This window comes from Festucalex cinctus, chromosome 21 (assembly GCF_051991245.1).
Source record: "Festucalex cinctus isolate MCC-2025b chromosome 21, RoL_Fcin_1.0, whole genome shotgun sequence".
In the NCBI taxonomy this organism is placed as follows: domain Eukaryota; kingdom Metazoa; phylum Chordata; class Actinopteri; order Syngnathiformes; family Syngnathidae; genus Festucalex; species Festucalex cinctus.
In genome coordinates, this window is record NC_135431.1 from 6,749,230 (window position 1) to 6,762,721 (window position 13,492).

The following is a 13,492-nucleotide window of genomic DNA, read 5'->3' on the forward strand; positions in this document are numbered from 1 at the left end:
AATGTACGTCTTCCTTGATGGATGTTGAGGCTTAAAGATAAAAAGAGTCATGTTGTCTGTACTGTAAATGAGGGGCCTTGTTAAGCCTGCAGTCTCCCACCCACAGCACACCCACATTGATTTATTGTGATAAAATGCTGCTCAGTTATAGCTGCTGCCAAAGATTAAAAAAATAAAAAATACACCAGAGGGACTTTTGAGAGGACACATGGGGCCTGGTTTGCTAAAATCACAAATACTGGGCGCTAAATTGCATGTGCGCTTTAAGAGAATGTGCACGCTGTTTGTGATCGTGAGCTACTAAGATTGGATTCAAGGAATGATATGGCACAAAATACGATAACGTTCCCTGGCATGATTAACAACTTGTTGCCACATTTTTCTACCAGTACTTGTTATTTGACAGAATTCATTAAGCCCAAAATGTAATGCTTCATCTGAATTCATTTATTTACTCAACTGCATAGAACACCAGGTACAGCATATAGGTAGGATGTTTAATTGGGTAGAGGTCGTCATTATTTTACTAAATAACGTTATTTACATCATTTATTTGACAAACGAGTCACAGTAAAACAGTGCCATTTGATAGGGCACTAAGTGAGATGAATTGAGGTAGTTAAATCAAAAATATTAGCCGAAAAAGACTCCACTTGCTTTTTCTCAGCCTTCCCCCTGAACAAGTTCTCCTCAGAGTATTTCTGTTAAATGGAAAAGCTTATTGACACTGACTGCCTTCGGACTGAGAAAGAAAGGAAAGAACAACATGAGATTCAAGGAGACTATTTCCCCTCACACTGAACTGTAGACTCACAGTTTATTCAGGTCCACAGCATTTGTTGGAAGAAAGCGAGCAAGATAGAAGGGAGAAAGGGGGGAGATCAATGGTTTGCCGACCCTGACAACCGATCAAGAGCTGAGAGGAATGCAGGAATTACACAAAGGGAGCTAACTGACAGAAAAACAGACAAAGGGCATAGGGCCAAAAAAATCTCTCTTTACAGCGTTCTAAAGATAACTTTATCAGGTACCAAGGCTCAAAATAACTTTTTCTTTGAGCATAAATTTTGCTAATCAATTACTTCATTTGATGAGTAATTTGGTCATTTCCACAGCATTTTTTTCCGCAAAGTTTTTCCAAAGGGACAAGAGTTCTATTGAACAATAAATTGTGTTCCTGCCCTGACAAGAGATTGAAATCTTTCACGGAAGTATTACAAATTCAACAGGCAGAGCTCAAGTCAATCACAGGACAATGAGATACACTTCATAGCTTGTAGATGTGACCAGCAACATGACGGGCAACACAGAGACATGACATCTAACTGCAAGGAATGGATAATGACGGGGCAAAGGCAGGAAGGAGAAAGTCAAGTGTGGCTCTTCTTATTATTATTACTGTATTATTATGGCCCCATATCCCCTATTTTACATACATTGGAGGTTTGTCAGCATTTTTAAAATGAATTATCTGGGTTTAATTTCCCAATTTTGATCCGGTTACAGTATGGTGTATCTCCAGACAGATTAAAAGTCGTTTCCAGTCCAAACCATAAATTCTTATTGAGGTTTTAGCAGATAATTTATTCCTCCGATCTATTTTTCCCAGAATTTTGCTGAATCTCGCCCTAACCAACTGAAGCAAGGATGCTTCACTTTCTGATCCCTTTACTAGAATACATCCATCACTTATCGGGTGGTCCTGATTACTTTGCTCCAACACTATTTCTGACTATAATGCAACCAGAAAAAAACAATTTTGGAGACAAATTGTGAGAAAGTCAATGCCGGACAGTAAAACAAGAGTAGCAGATGAAGTGAAGAAAAAATGTCAAGACATACAAACAACAAAGGAAAAAAACAGCCTTGATAATAAAAAATAGGTGGGAGACAGGAGGAAAATATACACCGTTAACCTTCTGAGTGCATAATTGGAATCGATAGATATGACACCCTTGAGCCAGAAAATGAACACCTATAGGTATGGCCATTATAATAAAGAGGCATTTCTATTTTTGGTCACATTTAATTTATTCAGATATTTATCATACAGCAATTTGCTTCACGCTTTACTGTTTAGTTGAATATTCACTGAAGACACTAATCTCATTTACAAAAGAAGTGTGTGATACTCATTTCATAGCGCCACAAGAAGTAAAAAAACAAAAAAACAAAAAAAAACATTTAATTATTTTCTGCTAAGGGGGAACTGATATACAACTTAAAAATGTGCACACAAACATTTTTTTTGCAATCGACAATTATTTTAGTGGAGTTATTCTCATGATTATTTTAAAACAACAGAGCAATTCAGTTCCATGTGTGCATCAGAAGTTCTAGAATCCCCGCCGCACTCAAGGCCGTCACAATAAACGGGCAAATTTGAAACATCCTGAAAGGGTCCACGATGTGAGGACATTGTCAAGGTGCTACTGCAGCAACAGAAAAATTCAGTCTGCAGCATTTGAAATGGCTTAAAGTCCATTTGACAGGCCATGCGTGACAGCTGTGCCCTTTGTGATGTGGGCATTCAGAAGAGACACTTGGACCCATTCATTGTGTAAAACAGGCAGTGGTGAAATCACACTTGTATTGATATATAATATTCAATATTTTTCACTTTTATTATTACTATAGGAATCATTATTGGTTTTTATGAGTTATAGTAATTTTATTGGCAAATAATTAGTCAAAAATAAACACGTATGACCCCAGGGCCACCACACTTTGGATTCTCGGGCTACCCGACTGCATTATTTTCTGTTTTGTGACGATACGACTTGAAAAAATTGCCTTATTTCTTATCAAAGGGTCAGACTACCTGGAAAATTGTTTGACTACCTCAATTTCCCATGTTCAGAGCCGACTGGCTCTTCAGCCTGGCTGGCTAAATCTCAGGTCTGGAAGTAGGACGTATATGTGCTAACCAGTCTGTCACAATACTGCCAGGTTTTTATTACAAGGCATAAATTATAGAATGAACTCACCCAACACCCAGGCATCCCCATATTCAGCTTTTAAAAGAGAACACTATTCCTCAAGATGAATGAGTTGTGCACCGAGTCTCGATATTTAGACATGTTTATAACCCTTTTTGATTCACACACAGCTTGCTCACAGAATGTGTGTGCTTACGGTTGTGGCGTATATAGACTCCCTGTCAAAGGGGGGAAATAAATTGCACAGAAAGTGCAGTTTACAACTCTCATAAGTTTGGGGAAGCCAGCATGAAAATAGAAGCCATGTTCTGTTAGATTTAACACCATAGTGAAGGGGAATTTGTGTATACTATGTCGCCATCCTGCATAAGATTACACACTTGAAAAACTTAGAGGCTGGCACCAATCGCCACAACATGCTACAATGATCTAGACACAAAAAAATAAATAAAAAATGCACAGTTGAAATGAGATTAACTCACTTACTCCCAATAACGTATAAATACGTTTTTTATGTTTTAAGTGTCCCAAAGACGTATTTATACGTTTTTTTTGTTTGTTTTTTATGCTAGAGCATACAGAAGGCTTTGATGCAGCCTCTCAACTGCAAAGAACGGTTGCAGAAATGGTAGTTATTACACAAACGGCCAGCAGGTGGCAGCAGAGCAAAGGAGGTCAACCAGGGCCATCTAGAAAAAAAAAAGCTCACTTTCAATTTTAAATAGATTTGTGAAAACCGATAAAACTTAGCTCTCTTCTAATGCTAATTGCTGCAAAACAGAAACAGATAAACTTTTTTTTCCTGATGAAAGAAGAGACTTGAATCTTTCTTTTGATAGGTTCCATGCTTTTATAGCAATAGAACATAATATTCTGTGGGCCTTGCAAAATCAGTCAAAATCCAGTAAAACAGCCGGGAGCGAACGGGACTGCTTCTGTGAAATTGGCTGGGAGTGAATGAGTTAAGGAGATTTGCCATAGGTGATTGGGCATGACTCCTTGTGAGTGGCCCCAAGTCAGCTCTTATATCATTCACAAGATCAAATAAAAAATACATTATCGACGTCACCAGAACCAAAAACATCGAAGAAAAACTCAGCAACCGTTACGAATGGCCTTAAGCCACGTGATGCCATCACAACTCTAACCCCCTAAGCCAAAAGTCCTGAAAACATATTCTCACACTGCATGCCACTTGAAACCTTGACATGTCCTGTCACGGCCTTTGTAAAAAAAAAAAAACAAAGTAAAAAAAAAACAAAGTAAAAAAAACAAAAAACAAACTGCCTTCCCTTATGATATTGCTTCTCCTGTACAATCTCCTTGTTCTTCCAACTTATTTATTGCGAAATGTCCAGCGTACAGCTCCAGGTGCTCGGCAGGAAGCAGAGGTCAACAACTGCCCTTCTCCTTCTTCCCTTCCTAAATTATTCATCCAGGCAAGAACTGACAAGCCCATCATTTGAACCAGGATGGCTACAAATCTGACACGACATCTCTCCTCAGGTTGTGGCCCACCCAGAAACAAAACCGTGGCTTGAGCGTGGTCGACAATGGGCTACTTTGGCGACACATTGAATATTGTGAGCAGGTGGTTGATGATTATAATATATATCTGCACAGCTCTTGAGACAGTGCATCATTATCTAGCAGCAGCATAACTTCATTAAAGTTTCATTGTGGCTTTGAGCAAGTTGGATGGGAAAATTATACATCTTCATGTGACAGAAAGCCCCGATGTTTACTAGATATCTACCTTTACTGAAACTGACTACAGGTGAAACAATTTGCAAACCCAACACACAATGCAGTCCTTTCAGCATTACGTTTAAAACTATGAACTACTGAGTAATAAATAATGCTAATGAATGGATGGATGGCTACTTCCATTGTGCAAAACGCCATTAACAGCTGGCCGAAGGAAGGAATGGATTGATGGATTCATTATGACACAACCATATTAGAAGCCTGTACATGTGCTCATGCCATGGAGCGCTAAGGTTGAAAGGCTATTCAGGTACAAAGTACCAAATAGCACGTCAAACACAGTTTTCTTGTCTTTTTATCTTCAACTCATACATCTCTGCTTTGCTCGGATCAAAGCAAAACCTTGTTAAATGTCGCTAAGACCTTATGAGATCTGCTTTTTAAGTACCAGTATGGTACCGTATAAGTTGTTAAGCAGAAGAGATGCTGTCAGTAGAATCCATCTAGTCAGAACTAAAAGGGATCTTTTTTTTTTAATTTAAACTAGGGCTGAATGATTTTAGGGAAAACAAACAAATTGTTGATATTGTGATTTGGATTCAATTTACTATTCACTACAAATGAAGCTTCAATACAATATTCACTGCGTACATTAACATTTAGAAACATGACATTGCAAATTACATCGCATACAGTCAAAATTTCACTCTTTACATTTTGCTCTATTAATGCAAGGAATTATTCACATTCTGACATACTTTACCTAAATGTTTAAATTTATGTAATAATCTGACAAAAGATACTCCTACTGTTTGTGTTCAGATTATCCCCTTCTTCCATATAAATAAATAAATACAAACTACAGTAATCACATGAGATGTAAAAACAGTACAATCAATGTGTTTCTGGTGCAACTGTAAGAAAGAGATAAATTCACCAATTTGAAATAGCTACTGAGATTTGTTCTTAGGATGCTGTGGTGGTTCAGTAAATCATGAGGAATCCGTCATCTAGTGAATATACAACAATTTGGGTGTCCCTTTTTGAAAGCTTTTCCTATTATCTGTTTGATCATTTTCAGTTCACACCTTCAATAGTGAGAAAAATTCCACGGTTGTCAGTTTATGAGTGATAGTTGTAAAAGAAAGGTGCAGGAATAACAGGGAAAGGAGGAGAGGTGGTGTGGCCTGTTTCCATGGCAATCGACCTGCAGAAGCTACAGTAAATTAATTTGATTTGTTGACATGGTTAATAAACATTCCTCCGCATTGGTTCTTCAATTCCTCAACTTTGTTGTCCCGGAACTTTGACTCGCTATGGTATAGTGCTACGGCATAATAGGTTGAAAATCTGAGGTACAAGACTGAGATAATACATCTGCAAACGAACCCAGTCTGCTCTTTTGCAAATATATTCGGCATCAAGAGGAGCCGGATGAGGTGGCAAGGCTAGGATGCCTCTTGGGCATCTTCTTGGTGAGCGTTCCAGCAAGTACCTGCAGGAGAGCAGAGATAAACTACTGTATGTCTCCCAACTGTCCTGGAGGAAGTGGCTGCGGAGAGGGATCAATCAATATGATTGAAAATGGTTGGATCACCGGATGGATGGGTGGATCAATAATCTGAAAAGAGGTACAGTACCTTAAAACTTGGCAATACTGCAGTTAAATCGACAACAGTGCCATGACTTGAAATAACTGCTTCACTCAATTTTGTTGTAGGTCATCTGATAATCATATCAACATCTGACCATTTAAAAAAAAAAAAAAAAAAAAAAAAAAAAACAGGGACAGGCTCCTCTTATCAGAAATGGAGTGAAGATTTTCGTGATTTGTTATGCTGCATTGCAGCAAAGGTTCCCGCTTGGACTTTATCTCTCTCTAGAAAGAAGAGAGATTAAGACGAAATACGTAGTTCTTAGCTCAACTTTCCATTCATCAGCACATCTATCCAGCAGACTAAAATGGATTGATCAGCACTCACAGTGTGATATACACAAGTATTAATGATGATCACAGAGTTGTTTTTCCAACAATCTACTCTAGGACTTGGAGAGTTCTTCGTCACAGAACTCACTTCATCATTTCTGATCTTCCCTCTAGAATGTTTTTTTTTTTTTTTTAATATATATATATATATATATATTTGGCTCTCTATATTATTTAATCAGTAGCACTAATGCTCCTTTCATTCCAGGCATTCACTTTCAGGACCAAATCAATGCAATTTATTAGCCTCTGCGCCAACACAGACATCAATTTCAAAAAGATCAATAAGCATTCTGCGTACGCTGTTGCCTGGTTCATAATGATAGGGACTGATTCACCAAGCATCTTTCTTTTTCTGTAATAAATCATCAAATCCCTGCAGGGAGCTGTAAAACAGCTGAGTGAGGAAGTGTGGTCCAGGGTCAGAGTATTGACCATCCCTCCTGTAGAGGTCAAACCTCCTTGGCTTGTGCGTTACAAAGCAACCAGCGTTTCCAGCAAATTGGAGTTCAATCGGCGTCGGGGCATTTGATCACCGTGATTGGCTGTTAGCTAGCGAATAAGCAAACGGGGCAAGAAGAGTAAGTGACGAATACTGATGGCAAGGCTGGACGATTTTTTTTTTTTAAATGTTTTTTGCTCATTTTGCGCATCAAAAAAAAAATATTTTTTTCAAAACATTTTGTTTTTTTTCTTGAAGTACACTACGGTTAAACCTGAGTTGAATTTAGTGGCTATAAATACTCACTGTACCTTATTTCTTGCACACATATGCACATATTACACAAACACCAACAAAATTAGCCTATGCTAAACTATTAACAATCACGATTAGCATTAGCCCTGAATAAACTCGAATCACTTCCTGATTGTACTTGTCATGAAAACCTTCATAGTCCAACATAATGAAAAATCCAATTTGATCGATATCAATCATATTAATGCCCTTAAATAGTGCTTCATCTTCATTATATATTTACTAATCCTGACATATTCACTTGTCTCGTTCAAACATATTGAGTTGTCGAAGTTCTGCTAAAACTGCTGATGACATGCTAATTCAACCAGGCCTGTCATTTACTGGCATGCAGTCTCACTTTGGTGAGATCGAAGTCACACATTTTGCTCGAAAAATAAACAAATTAGTGAATACAGAATTGCATATTAACCATAGCTTGCTACTAGGGTGGTATCCTTGCCCCTTGACACTTTGCTTTTACATCTTGGGACCATATCCTTTTTGGAAATTGAATCAGTTATAAAAATAGATACATATTTATATAAACTGCTACATAAATAGATAGCCCTATGAGGTTTAGTCGAATAAATTATTACTTGAGGGACGGAAATAGACATGTCAAACACTGTTGCTGTCACCTGTATGGTCAATGGACTGCTTTTTATATAACGCTCTAACTACGCCATATGGTGCCCAAAGCGCTTTTACAATTTAAGCCTCACATTCACCCATTCACACGCACGCTCTTTACACCAGTGGTCGACTGCTGCCATGCAAGGAAAGGCGTTGCCAGATCCACTGGGAGCACGAAGCCTCCAAGAAGGTGTTAATGAGGCAACTACAAAAGACAGGCAAAGCTCAACTATGCTATGATTTTGTTGTCCATGCTGCATCTAGTTTGTGCTTCCTATCAACTGATGATTTATTGCAAACTACATGACAGTGCATATTGTGTCCGAATGTTTGCACTAAAGCAGCAACAGTGTCCACAGTACCAGCACCATAGAGATCAATAAGAGAATCAGTGTTCATGGGGAATGAAAATTAGTCGCAGCGAATCGATGCGCCTCCCTCCTCTTTTCTCCCGCAGTTGAAATTAATACCACTAATTAAGCTGGTGGTGTGGGGTACTGCAAATTTTGGTATCGGATCTTACCATCAAATTGCTTAATCTCAATCAATTTTCAACCTTTAAGTGTTTTTGTGTTGTTTCCTTTATGAGCAAAGGACACATTTAGGACAGTTTGTTTATAAATAGAAAATATTTTATCAATGTTTTTTTTCCATAAACATTACACCATAAAAAAAATATCTGCTTTTACTTTCTTAAGTGCACAAAGTGATTATAGGAAAACAAATTTCAACAAATTCTTTATCGTATACTGTTCAGAAATTACAAATTAAAAAAAAACAAAAAAAACTAAAAATTCTGCCTTCTTTTGCACTTTTTTTGTGGATTGTTTTTCAACCTAAATAAACAATATATTAAAGATTATCATGCACCAAATATAAAACTCTTTCAAGCACAATACTGTACGTGTTCAGGCAAGGTCCTTCAATGCATTGGCGTTTATATTTGCAAATATCTAAACAATGTAGGCTTCGATACTCACTCACTTCAGATGATCTCGCCCCAATCGATTGATGCTGTTGTAATAAAGAAGCAAGCCAGACTACGCGAGGTCAGGGTCAGGCCGTTCTGGAACCTGTAATAGAAAAGCAACTTTAGGGGAAGAGGTGTGGTTCTGCCCACTCAGATGCACACAATTAAAACGCGGCATGTCTGCCATTCAAATACAGATATAATTTAATGGAAATACATACAAGTAACATTAAAAAATGTATTTAATCCTTGACAGCAATGCATAATTTGCATGGAGCGTTTAGTCTCATTTAAGTCTCAACTACAGTATAAGAAATGAATCATCCCTCTTTGGCTGACTTTTCTCAATGTGATATAATGCTTGTACCTGTCAACTCTTTTGATATACAGCACCACTTCTGTTTTTAGACCGAGTGACGACATAACTGTAGCTGCAGTCAGAAGGCGAGGGAACAAATTCCCTGGCTTGTCCAATGCAGATTAACGCCCTCTATCATGCCTGTGGGGTTGGCTGAGAGGCAGATGCTGATTAGTCATTGGTTGCAGTGAATTTATGACAGCCCCTCATTTTCACATCAGCTCAATGGCAAACACTTTGAATATCACTTAGTTTAATCAACCATGTGAACACATTGCAATGAGTTTTAAAGACATGACTTCCCTCTCGGAGCTTCATAAATTTATCAGAAGGATTATCCTTTTACAATGTTATATATCTAAATATAATTTGCTGCTGCTTCAAATGATTCTGTAGTACAACTGGGCTGTGTGGGTGGAATAAAACAGTGTTGTAGCATCCATGTAATGAACTACCATACAGTAATGGAATCATGAGAGATTTTTGCACTTGTTATTTCAAGCCATTACGAAATGGCGCCCACCTACATTGTTTTAACGGACAGACTTTGGTCCAGATTCCAGCCCCACGCACTCACTCATCTGAACTTCACCTCACTAAACTCATCCTCATCCACCTCATCGCTCATCTCACAGCACCTCCTGATATTATGGTCTATAACTCTTTTACTGCCACACATTATCAAAACATGATCATTCACGTCATCCTTGAAAACGTCCTATTTCATCAGATTTTGTCATCTTTCATTGTAATTTGATACACGGGCAGCCCATTGAAGAGATACAATGCTGCTATTTGGTGGCCATAGTTAGTGTTTTTGATTCCACAACCCATTGACCAGGCAGCGCTGCACTTAGATGTTGCACTGCCCATTGATTAAAAAAAATAAAAAAATAAAAAAAATAAAAAAAACATAGTTGACGTCATTTAACGTTTATGGCGGCATACATTGTGATTTTATTAATCGTGATTAAATGTTTTTGGCAGTCAAAGAGTTAATAATGATTTACTGTGAAGCAGTGAAGTGTTGAAACCCCATTTTTACCTTAAAAAAAAAAAGAAAAAAAAAAAAAGTGTATTCTCGTTTTGGGAGATGACCACTCTACCACTGAGCCATTTAAGAGTATCCTGTAGTACTGTATATACCATTATTATTTATTATTAGTATTGGTTATGTTTTCCCACATTTAATAGTAATATTTAAATAATGTTACATATTAATTAAAGTATGTTTAGGGCAATTAATAAAGGTTCCACTGTAGTGTACTTGGTGTTCAGAAATAGCCCATTTTTAGGCCATTTTGTTCAAAAACTCCCTTCCAAATATATATATTTTTCTCTGCCCTGAGCTACTCTTTATACATGACTACTATAAAAATGAAATGCTGTTTTATGTTAGAGGCTTCCAATCAATGTACTGTGCATAAAAGTGCTTTCATATGGTCCTTGTTGCATGTTAATTTAGCACTTAATCCTCGACTGTACAACAGTGATGGATATTCTGGGTTGTATTTTTAGTCTCCAAGTGGGTCATCTTAGTGCGTCTGTGGTCCTGTGATTGCTATTGATCTGCACAGGGCAACAAATAGACGACTGGTTGGGTTCACATACAGTACAGTGCTGTGCTGTAATGCGTGCTTCAGCCCTGCTTTGTTTGGTTAGCAAATATCTGCAATATGACAGCTGCTTGATGCTGCAACTTTGATACTATGTACACACTAGTTGTGCAGAGAACTGCCAATGTAAATGTACTATAATACCAAAAGAAGCACCAAGCAGAAACATACAGAGATGTCATCTAAACTGATTTCATACGCCACATTTTTGTTCATTTTCCCCTGAAATGCCAGAAGCTTGAATAGGCTGCAAATGAAACAGTGAACTCCTCCGTTCTTTGGTTTGATGTTCCTATTGTTTATGAAAAACGGAAAAGCAAGAGAAAGCTGTATAAATCCAATTGAATGTGAGATATGTGAATGTGCTTTTCAATAAAAAGTAAATTTTGGGAAAAAAAAAAAAAGAAACAGTAAACTCAAAGTGACATTTGATGTTTATTTGCCATGACGTATTCTTTATGAGCAATGTCACTCTTCGGCGCCGGACGTCTATCATAACACGAATCATCAAGTTTTTTACCACGACGACGACAAAAGTCATTCACTACTGTTTCTCTTTGAGTAGAATAGATTATAGCATTAAGGAGGTAAAATTAAATCTGCTTAAATGGCAAAACAAATAATTAAATGTTTGTGTTGACGAAATGTCAACAGTAAAAAAAAAAAAATCGTCAATTTCCGTCTTTGACGATGCCCACATTGCGGTGGCATTAGCAAATTAAAAAAAAAAATGAAGCGGTCTATTGCTGATTATTTTCTAAAACAAAGTGAGAATGAGGAGGAGAACGATGGTGGTAAAGGAGGACCAGCGGAAGGTGCCAAATCAAACGATACAGATGAAAAGGGCAGGGGAACATCGGCCGAGGAGCAAGTGAAGAGAAAAAAAAAAAAAAAAGTACTTACTTTGACTGAGCTAAACAAAATAATGTTCACATGAGTTAAGTTATACAAAATTATTGATTTGTTTTGATAGCCACTGCTGGTGCAGGCAAACCTCGTGTTCCAATGAAATATTTTGCAGATGTATCGAGTTGCATATGCCTAAGGTCATGCTGTACCTCCACAAAAAAAAAAAAATAGTGCGACTTGGAAGAACAATTTCCTTCAAATAATAAATCAGACAAAAAGCTATTGCTACTTGCTTTCCTGTTGTGACGATACGTACAGATGGTGCTCCTTCTCGATGCCATTTATGCTAATATCTAATTCCCTGACAACAAAACTCAACTCCAGCTAACCTCCAATAGAATTCCTCAAGGCTATATTGTGGAAGTCTTATCATGAAAAACAAAAACAAAACAAAAACACATAAGGACAGAGAATATCGCACTTAGCTTGACTAAGTACACCCACACACAACTGGAACACGTTGCAGATTGTATAAAAAACACCTACGGGAAAATACATAATATCCAAATAGATGCATGTTTTGGATTTCCTGTACCACAAATTAACTGTTTTATTTAAATATTAACTTATTTAATGAATAATATGAATATTTTATGAGGCAACAATACAGACATTTTGAAGCAACAACAACGGTTCAGAAGAATTATTAACAAGAATAAATATCTGGAACAATATTAAAAAGAGGCAGTAACTAGTATAAATAGTATAAATAGCATTGTGTGTCACAATCTAAGAGTATTCATGCAAATGTGTGAAAAAACAAAACTTACTGCAACACTCACAGAACTACAAAATGAGCAATGGACTACAACTGGAAATAGTCCCTGTGAACATATGAGAATTCTTCTCTCACCCTTCTCTTTTTGTGATTCATTTGTATGGGTGTAAACGGTGCAGGGGTTTGGGCTTGGCTCTCTTGGACAGTCCAAGTCGGAGTGGCCGTGTGCACGTCCTCAGGGGCTGCAGCCTCTTGGCCTGCCATAACGGTACTGTGCACAAAGGCCACAACGTTAACAGGATGAATCAGCCATTCAAGATTTGCATTTGTTTTATTGCATGTACTGTAAATGTGCTTGAGGACGTCAATACTTTTACTTTCATTTAAGAGTTTCCTGCTGCTGTCAGCATACTATTCCTATTAGTTTGAGCCTTAATTGTGGATTTGTATTAGAATTTTTCTAGACCTTTTTTGGGACAATTCCAACAGAAGGACCAGCATTGTCAGCGAACGTTAGAAGAACAACATTAGAAGAAAGAAGACAAATATACACCTAAGTTACAACAAGCAGTTACTTGATAGATTCTAGTTTCCCTGTTACCCTAAATGAGGTTGACCAAACATCCCACGACGTTTTGTCTTAAGTCCCGCAGATTTCACCAGCCCCACTGTTTTGTCAAATTTTTACACAGGTCTCGTCCCGGCATCCTATTTTTTTTTCTTTGTCCAGTCAACTCAACTCAACTGACTCTGCATTTTCCCCTTAAATACTATTGTACATACTGCTGTGGGGCCTCTCCTTTTCCATCTCTGACAGCATAATTTCTGTGTTTTTTTAAAGTTTTTTTTTGTGCCTGCTGTATTTTATGACAATTTACAATATTTATTTATTTATTTATTCATTCATTCATTCACT

General features: G+C 37.5%; 1 protein-coding gene across 17 annotated transcripts in view; it reads right to left on the reverse strand.

Moving 5' to 3' along the window:
• The window catches only part of fam49a (family with sequence similarity 49 member A), a 73,161-nt gene that overhangs the window by 52,769 nt on the left and 6,900 nt on the right, over positions 1-13,492 (reverse strand). For 7 of the 17 annotated variants that reach the window (XR_013281289.1, XR_013281291.1, XR_013281292.1 and 4 more), the window contains exon 6: positions 8,986-12,847. The gene's annotated coding sequence lies outside the window, so the exon portion shown is untranslated. Of the gene's footprint in view, positions 1-8,985; positions 12,848-13,492 lie in introns of those variants that run through there. The other 10 variants (XM_077511125.1, XM_077511127.1, XM_077511131.1 and 7 more) reach the window with 8 other exon arrangements.